Source organism: Mus caroli, chromosome 13, assembly GCF_900094665.2.
Source record: "Mus caroli chromosome 13, CAROLI_EIJ_v1.1, whole genome shotgun sequence".
Lineage (NCBI taxonomy): Eukaryota > Metazoa > Chordata > Mammalia > Rodentia > Muridae > Mus > Mus caroli.
This window is the reverse complement of record NC_034582.1, coordinates 64,218,364-64,225,589: the sequence shown is the minus strand read 5'-3', so window position 1 is coordinate 64,225,589 and position 7,226 is coordinate 64,218,364.

The following is a 7,226-nucleotide window of genomic DNA, read 5'->3' as shown; positions in this document are numbered from 1 at the left end:
AGTAGCGGTCCTTCTGCAACCCTGAACTTATTTCTAATGATGACAAGGGACATTTTTTTATTCAGGTCACTTTGCAGCCTCTCACCATGAAGATATCTGTGTTTCCCATGGTCAGCCTGTGAGGAAGTGGATTTGTAAGAGAACAGGTGTCAAGCTGTCTGCCAGAATGGTGACAGAATGACATGCACCTTAGATGGATTTGTTCTGGGATTCTCCCTTGAGAATACTCTTCAATCCTTTATGCCTGTCTTATGGACAAGAATATCAAAGTATTAAGACTCATTAAAGTGCTGACTCATGCTACGGAGTGACATCTGTGTGGCAGATGATGTTCTGGAGGGCAGACGCCATGGCTCATCAGCTGGGGACATTTGCTGCCAGGTCACATGATTTGAGTTGATGCCCAGGAACCGACATAAAGGCGAGAACAGATTCCATGGAGCTCTCCTTTGACGGCTACATGGTTATCTTGTCATGAGTGTTCAAGCTTACACACTTATAAACCCAGGGACCTCTCCCTTCTAAAGTCACACCTCTTCCCACTGCTTCAACACCTCCTCCCCTTAAAAATCCTTAAATGTAAGGAATTTCCGTTGTTCTACGTGCCCGTTAAATTTCCTGTCCCAGCATCTTACCCGTGCTTGAACTGTGGGTTTTAATTAATAAAAGGATTTCCACCTGAAATCTTCCTTAGCACCCGCACTTGATTTTTATTACTTAAAAAGAAAAAAGAAAGAAAAGGAAAGGAAAGAGAAAAAAAGAAAAAGAAAAGAGGTGGCTGAAGATGGTGATGGCCACGCACCATTGCAGGAATAGGAATAGGAATGGCTTGCGAGAGTGAGAATGGCCCAGATCCGCCTATAATGGTTTTCGTCTGAGATGAATATTTAGTTGCGTTCGCAGCCTCGGAATGCTGGGAGTTTTTCACAGCACTTGGGAGGGAGCCAGAGCGTGCCTCTGCTGACAGACCTGAGAGCCTCTCTAAATTTATCCTGTTTCCTGCTGTGCTAGATCCAATTTGACTTTGAACTTTAAGAAAAAACGGTTCCGTGGGTTACATAACTGGCGGATGTGAGCCGAGAGGAGGTGACTGGAGCTTGGGAAAAGAAGGGAAAAGGTTTCTCTTGCTCCAAGGCAGGTGGTGCTGGCGACTACGAGGCAGGGTGGAGGAGTGAGTGGTGCCCCCACCCCCCACCCCCCACCCCCGGACTCACTCTGAGTCAGGGCTTCTTTTCCTGTCTGCTCTGCACCCATTGCCCATTGCTTCATGGCTCTGCAGGGGCCTCGCAGATTAATCTGGGACCAATTTAAGATGTGAGCACTTTAAGGCTTTGCTGCAGTCTTCTCTCCATCTTGGCTGCTCTTGGGCTCACCTGGGAGCTCCTGAGAATAAAGTTGCGATTCGGGATCCAGTTACAGCGATTTCGGATTTAATGAGGCTGGGGTGGAGCCTGGTGAGAAACAGGTTTCAAAGCTCTCTCTTGGCAGTTCTGATTTATGACTAGGTCTGTGCTCAGTTGATTGAAGGTGTTGCTTTCACAGACAACTCTTTTCATGATGAAGAGAAATCCCACACGCTTTCCTTCTGACTCTAAATCCGGAGGTGCGAGTTCTCAGCACCTTCAAGAAACGTAGGTGCAATGCATCGTGGTTCAGGTGTCCTTTTGCCTTGAGCCACTGACTGGTGTTTCTAACACTGTTTAAAGTCACAAACACTTCCGGTGGCGCACGCCTTTAATCCCAGCACTCGGGAGGCAGAGGCAGGCGGATTTCTGAGTTCGAGGCCAGCCTGGTCTACAAAGTGAGTTCCAGGACAGCCAGGACTATACAGAGAAACCCTGTCTCGAAAAAACAAACAAACAAAAAAACAAAACAAACACTTCCAAAATGACCCTTTAGCTTCGCGCTGTGTTAGAACCCAAACAGGATTGCTTCAGTGGGGTTTCTGAACCCCTGATAAAGTCACCTGCGTTTCTTATTTGCCTTTTTGTTGAGTGTGTTATCTGGAAAACTGGCGGCCCCTCGTTTGGTTTACTAATCAATCTCATTAGTAAAAGAATTAGAGACTTGGAAGGAAGCTCAGGAACAATTTTCTTAGAGTTTGAGAGCAGCAATAGTGGTCAGCAAGCAGCTGCAGCAAGCTACTGGGAACAGCAGGCCAGAGAAGAAGCTGTGTGTAAATAACCACAGGGTGGATGCCATAGTAGCTCAGCTGTTACGTGACAGAAACTCGAGTCGCGGCATAGCGGCCTCAAGTGAACCGCTCAGGGCAGAATGCCATTTTGTTGGCTGTGTCTGTGAGGCATTTTCTTAATTGCTAATTGATGTCGGACCCACTGTGGGTGGTTACCACCCTCGGGCAGGTGATCCTGGACTCTCCAAGCAGGATAGGTGAAAGTGAACCTGGGGGCAAGCCAGAGAACAATATTCTTCTGTGGTGTCTTTTTCAAGCTTCTGGCCCGAGTTCTTGCTTTTGATTTCCTGTGTGATGGACTGTAACTTGTCAGCTAAGATAACCCCCTTTCTCACTGAGTTGTTTTTCGTCACTGGTCACAACAACTACAACAAAGGAGGAGCAGCCGTGTGGTGGCCAGTGTCAGAGGTATAGTGGGGGAGCGTGGAGGCGCCTGAGTAAAAGCACAGGAGCTGAGCACCTGGGAAAGGACGCTCAAGCTTTGGCCAGTGTCTGAAAGAAAAATAAACAGGAAGAAGGAGAAAGAGAGCTTACAGGTTTCTGAGTAACTCAGACAAGTGTTAGATTCCATTGCCACAGGTAGAAGTTCTGCCAGTGGGTCCTGGGACATCTGAAACTTTTTTTTATTACCTTAAACCACTTTCTTACCTGTTTAATGTTTATATGCTTTAAAGCACGTTATTAGACCCTCAGAATTTACATTAATTTAAAACCGGATTTTTTATTCCATCTCATCGTTTACACATTTACAATCACATCATTTAACACAAGTAGTTATCACTGAGAGCAGTTATCTCGAAGCAAGTTCTTTTGAATAAAGGAATAGTAAAAAGTTACATCCGAAACCTGTGTATCCTTTAATATGAAGCCTGTTAGCAAGGCAAATCTGTCTGTTTTTCTCAGCAGCAGAAGAGGCAAGGCCTTATTTTTATATATGAAATGAGCTGGCAAGGAAACTGCAGCTTTGGGGAAGAAGCCTAGCCTTCAATGCCCTCAGAGATCTGAGAAGGGTAATTTAAATAGTGGAAAGTAGGATACACATGGCCTATTGCCTGGAGCTTAGCCCCGGGTTGGGTCTTCTCTGAAGCAGCGGAGTGGGAAGAGCATCTAAAAGGGCAGGACCTGGTCTTGTGCAGGCTGTCAAGTAGGGTTGACTTGCACCAATCTTGACTTTAAGTTACTCTAAGGCCAGAAGCTTCAGGCCTCTGGATCTGCTGACACTTGTGGCTAACAGCGGGTGATTAGGTGATGGATCTATTGTTATTGCTTCCTTCTCAGTCCACACAGCCAGACACCTCTCTTGCTAGGCTGGCTAACTCCTTTGAGAGTCAGAGAGAAAGGAAAGGAGAATTAAGATGCTTTATACAAGCAAATATGCACAGACACATGTACATTCATACACCCACCCTCTGGCTGGGCCTGACAGTCTCAATCAACTCCACAAGTATTCATGTATGCTTACATACATACACATATAATTACACACACATGTACAGACAAAATGTACATTTGGATGGATGGATGGATGGGTAGGTGGGTGGCACAGAGCTCCCCAAGCCAAACTATCCAACCAACAACTTTTTTCCTTTCCTCTGCTATTTTATACCTTCTTAGGCAAAAAATTCTTTAGAAAATTACATCAGAGATAAAGTGTTACATAAAATGGAAGTGGTCTAATCTTGCTGGGGTCTCTTCAAAATATTAATACCATTGGGCTAGGAGAAGACCACTACCACAATTCTTTGAGCCAAATTTGAAGCATGCCTTATTAAATATTGGGCAAGACAATGGACACTTGCCAGGTTCATACCCAGGATTCCTAGAGAATGGCCACAAATTATGTTAGTCTGATGCTTAGAAAGGCTAGCCCCACAAGGCTATGTACTTTCCCCATTCATTCAATCATGTAAGCATACATCTCGACATTCTTCTTGTCTATCTACCTCCTGCCTACACGTGACCAAGCACATACTATGCAGTTGGGGCAACCAACTTAATTTACAAAAGTGAGAGCATGTAGCTCATTGTCTTCCATGAACAATAGCCTGCGGCACTTCTGAACGTCATCTGTCCTTCGGCAAGTGGGGCTCACAGGCTTCTCTGTCCTTGAGCAAGCGAAGCTTACAGGGTAGAGGCATTTCTATTCTATTGATCTCTTAAGAACAGTAATTAAAACTGAAAACATAACTTTAGTCTTTACAAAAGGAAGGCCCAGTTCAGTGTGGGTAGGAACATCCCTAGGCTGGTGGGCCTGTGCTGTGTAAGACAAGTAGCTGAACAGGCCAGAGGGAGCAAGCCAGTGAATAGCATTCCCTCAGTGGTCTCTGTTTCAGTTCCTACCTCAAGGCTCCTGCCTTGGTCTTCCTCAGCGATGGACCATAACCTTTAAGCTGTAATAAACCTTTCCTGCTCAAGTTGCTTTTGATCATGGTGTTTATTACAACAACAGAAGGAAAACTAGGATATTTATCTTTCTAGTGTTGTTACTATGGAAACAGGAGGTGGTGGTGGGGCATCCTCAGTGCCCTTCAAGGCTACTAATCCCTGTATTCCCCCACCTCAAGAGTTCATATCCTTACATCATTTAGGAGATGGCTGAAATTAGGGAGTAGATATAATCTATTTTCACCCCCAAAACCCAGAGATCTGGTTCCAAAGCTGTTCACCAAAAGGGACTGGCATTTCAGACACACCCTCCCATGTAGCTTTTAGGAAGGGGATCTCCTTTAGAAGCCAACAGAGAATAACCAGAGCTCCCTTCTGGTCGTCCTTCTCTCTAGTCAAGGCAGAACCAAGGGCATTTAGAGCTTCTACCAAGGACGAGAGTGAAGCTCTGCTTTTGAGGTCCCCATCCTACACTGCCAGGTAAATTTCTATTTCCCATTCTTAACAGCTGTAGGAGCGTGACAGATGATGGGTGTCCTCTCACTGACATGAACGTGGTTGTTCCCATTCTGGAATCGCCTTGAAGCCCCCAAGGACATCCTTTTATTTGTCTCCAGTTTGTAGCATACGCTGTTGACTCATTTCCCCCAGTGCTCTGAAGCGCAGAGCAGCTCAGGCCATCACGTGTAAGAACATTGCACAGGGAATGGGCCCACTGGAGGTCAATTTGGCTTTGATGCAACTTGTGGCATGAAAATGATCGTTTCACTTGATTTTTAACTGAGCTGTTTGGATTTTCAAAAGCAGGCATAACCACTGTTGGATTTGCTGACGAGATGGACACATGAGGTTAGTACTGGGTAAGATCTGTGGGCATTGCTGGTCCTCATGTCCTGGGAGATGAGGGGGTGGGGGTAGGCAGCAGAAGTGAAGTACCTAATGGGATGGAAGCTGAAGCAAATTCCCTCACAGGAACAAGGCCAGCCCTGCATGCTCTCAGCTGGGCTACTTTCTCAGACCTGATTTATTATTATTATTTTTAAAAATAATATGTGAAGTTTTCTGAAAACCATATATTTAAGGCTAATTATTATATAGTATGTAGTTATTGATAAGTGGATATTAGGTAAAGAATGTGGAATACCCATGATACAACTCACAGACCACATGAAGCTCAAAAGAAAGGAAGACCAAAGAGTGGATGCTTCAGTCCTACTTAGAAGGGGGAACAAAATAATCAAGGGAAGTAGAAGGTGGGAGGTACTTGGGAAGAGGGAGAGGGGAAAAAGAGGGGAAGAATTAGGTATGGGAGGAGATGGTCAGAGGGTCAGGAAATTGAACAGAGGTGTGTAGCAATGGGAAATGGGGAGCTGGGGGTAGCAACCAGAAAGTTCCAGATGTCAGGAAAGCAAGAGCCTCCCAGGACCCCACGGGGATGACATTAGCTGAAATATCCAACAAAGGGGAGGGAGAACCTGTCAAGACCATATCCAGAGGTTAGGAATGCCCCTCCCCCTGGTTGAGGGATGAGGCCACTCACCCATCTCCAAAATTTTAACCCACAATTGCTCCTGTCTAAAGGAAATACAGGGTCAAAGAGTGGAGCATAGACTGAAGGAAAGGGCATCCAGAGACTGCCCCACCTGGGAATCCATCCTGTATACAGTCACCAAACCCAGTCGCCATTTCAGATGCTAAGAAATGCTTGCTGACAGGAGCCTGATACAGCTGTCTCCTGAGAGGCTCTGTCAGATCCTGCCTAATACAGATGCAGAAGTTGGCAGCCAACCATTGGACTGAGCACAGGGACCCCCAGTGGAGGAGTTAGAGGAAGGACTGAAGGAGCTGAAGGGGCCTTATCTGGCATCAATGGGAGTGGAGGCCTTTGGTCCTGTGAAGGTTTGGTGCCCCAGTACAGAGGAATGCTAGGGCTGTGAGGCGGGAGTGGGTAGATGGGTGGAGGAACACCCTCAGAGAAGCAGGGTAAGGGGTTATGGTATAGGGGGTTTGCAGAGGGGAAACTGGGTAAGGAAATAACATTTGAAATGTAAATAAATGAAATAAAAAAGAAGAAAAAAGTGATCCAATAGCCTAAACTTGGCCACATACTCAGAGGATGAGGTGTGGAAGTCTCATAGGACATTTGGCCGTGCTCTGATTTCCCTGTCACAGGTCTCTCTTCAGTGGTATTTTATTTAGTACCAGGACCCAATTGGCTTCATTTGTTGTATTATGTCCTTAGCCTCAGCTAATACAGACAGCTGCCTTTTGTGGTGGTTTGAGTGAGAAATGTCCCCTGTAGGCTCACATATTTGTTTGGAGCCCAGTTGGTGGTGCTGTTTGGGAGGGTGACATGGAGCTTTTAGGAGGTGGAGCCTTGCTGGAGGACGTTGTCACTGGGGGGAGGGTTTAGAGTCTTGTGTCACTCACTCCCCGCTTCTTTCTGGTTTGTACCTGTAGATAGAAATGTGAGCTTCTGTAAAACCCAAGATACAATTCACAGACCACATGAAGCTCAAGAAGAAGGAAGACCAAAGTGTGGGTGCTTCAGTCCTTCTTAGAAGGGGGAACAAAATACAGGAGCAAATGTGGAGACAAAGTATGGAGCAGGGACTGAAGGAAAGGCCATCCAGAGACTGCCCCACTT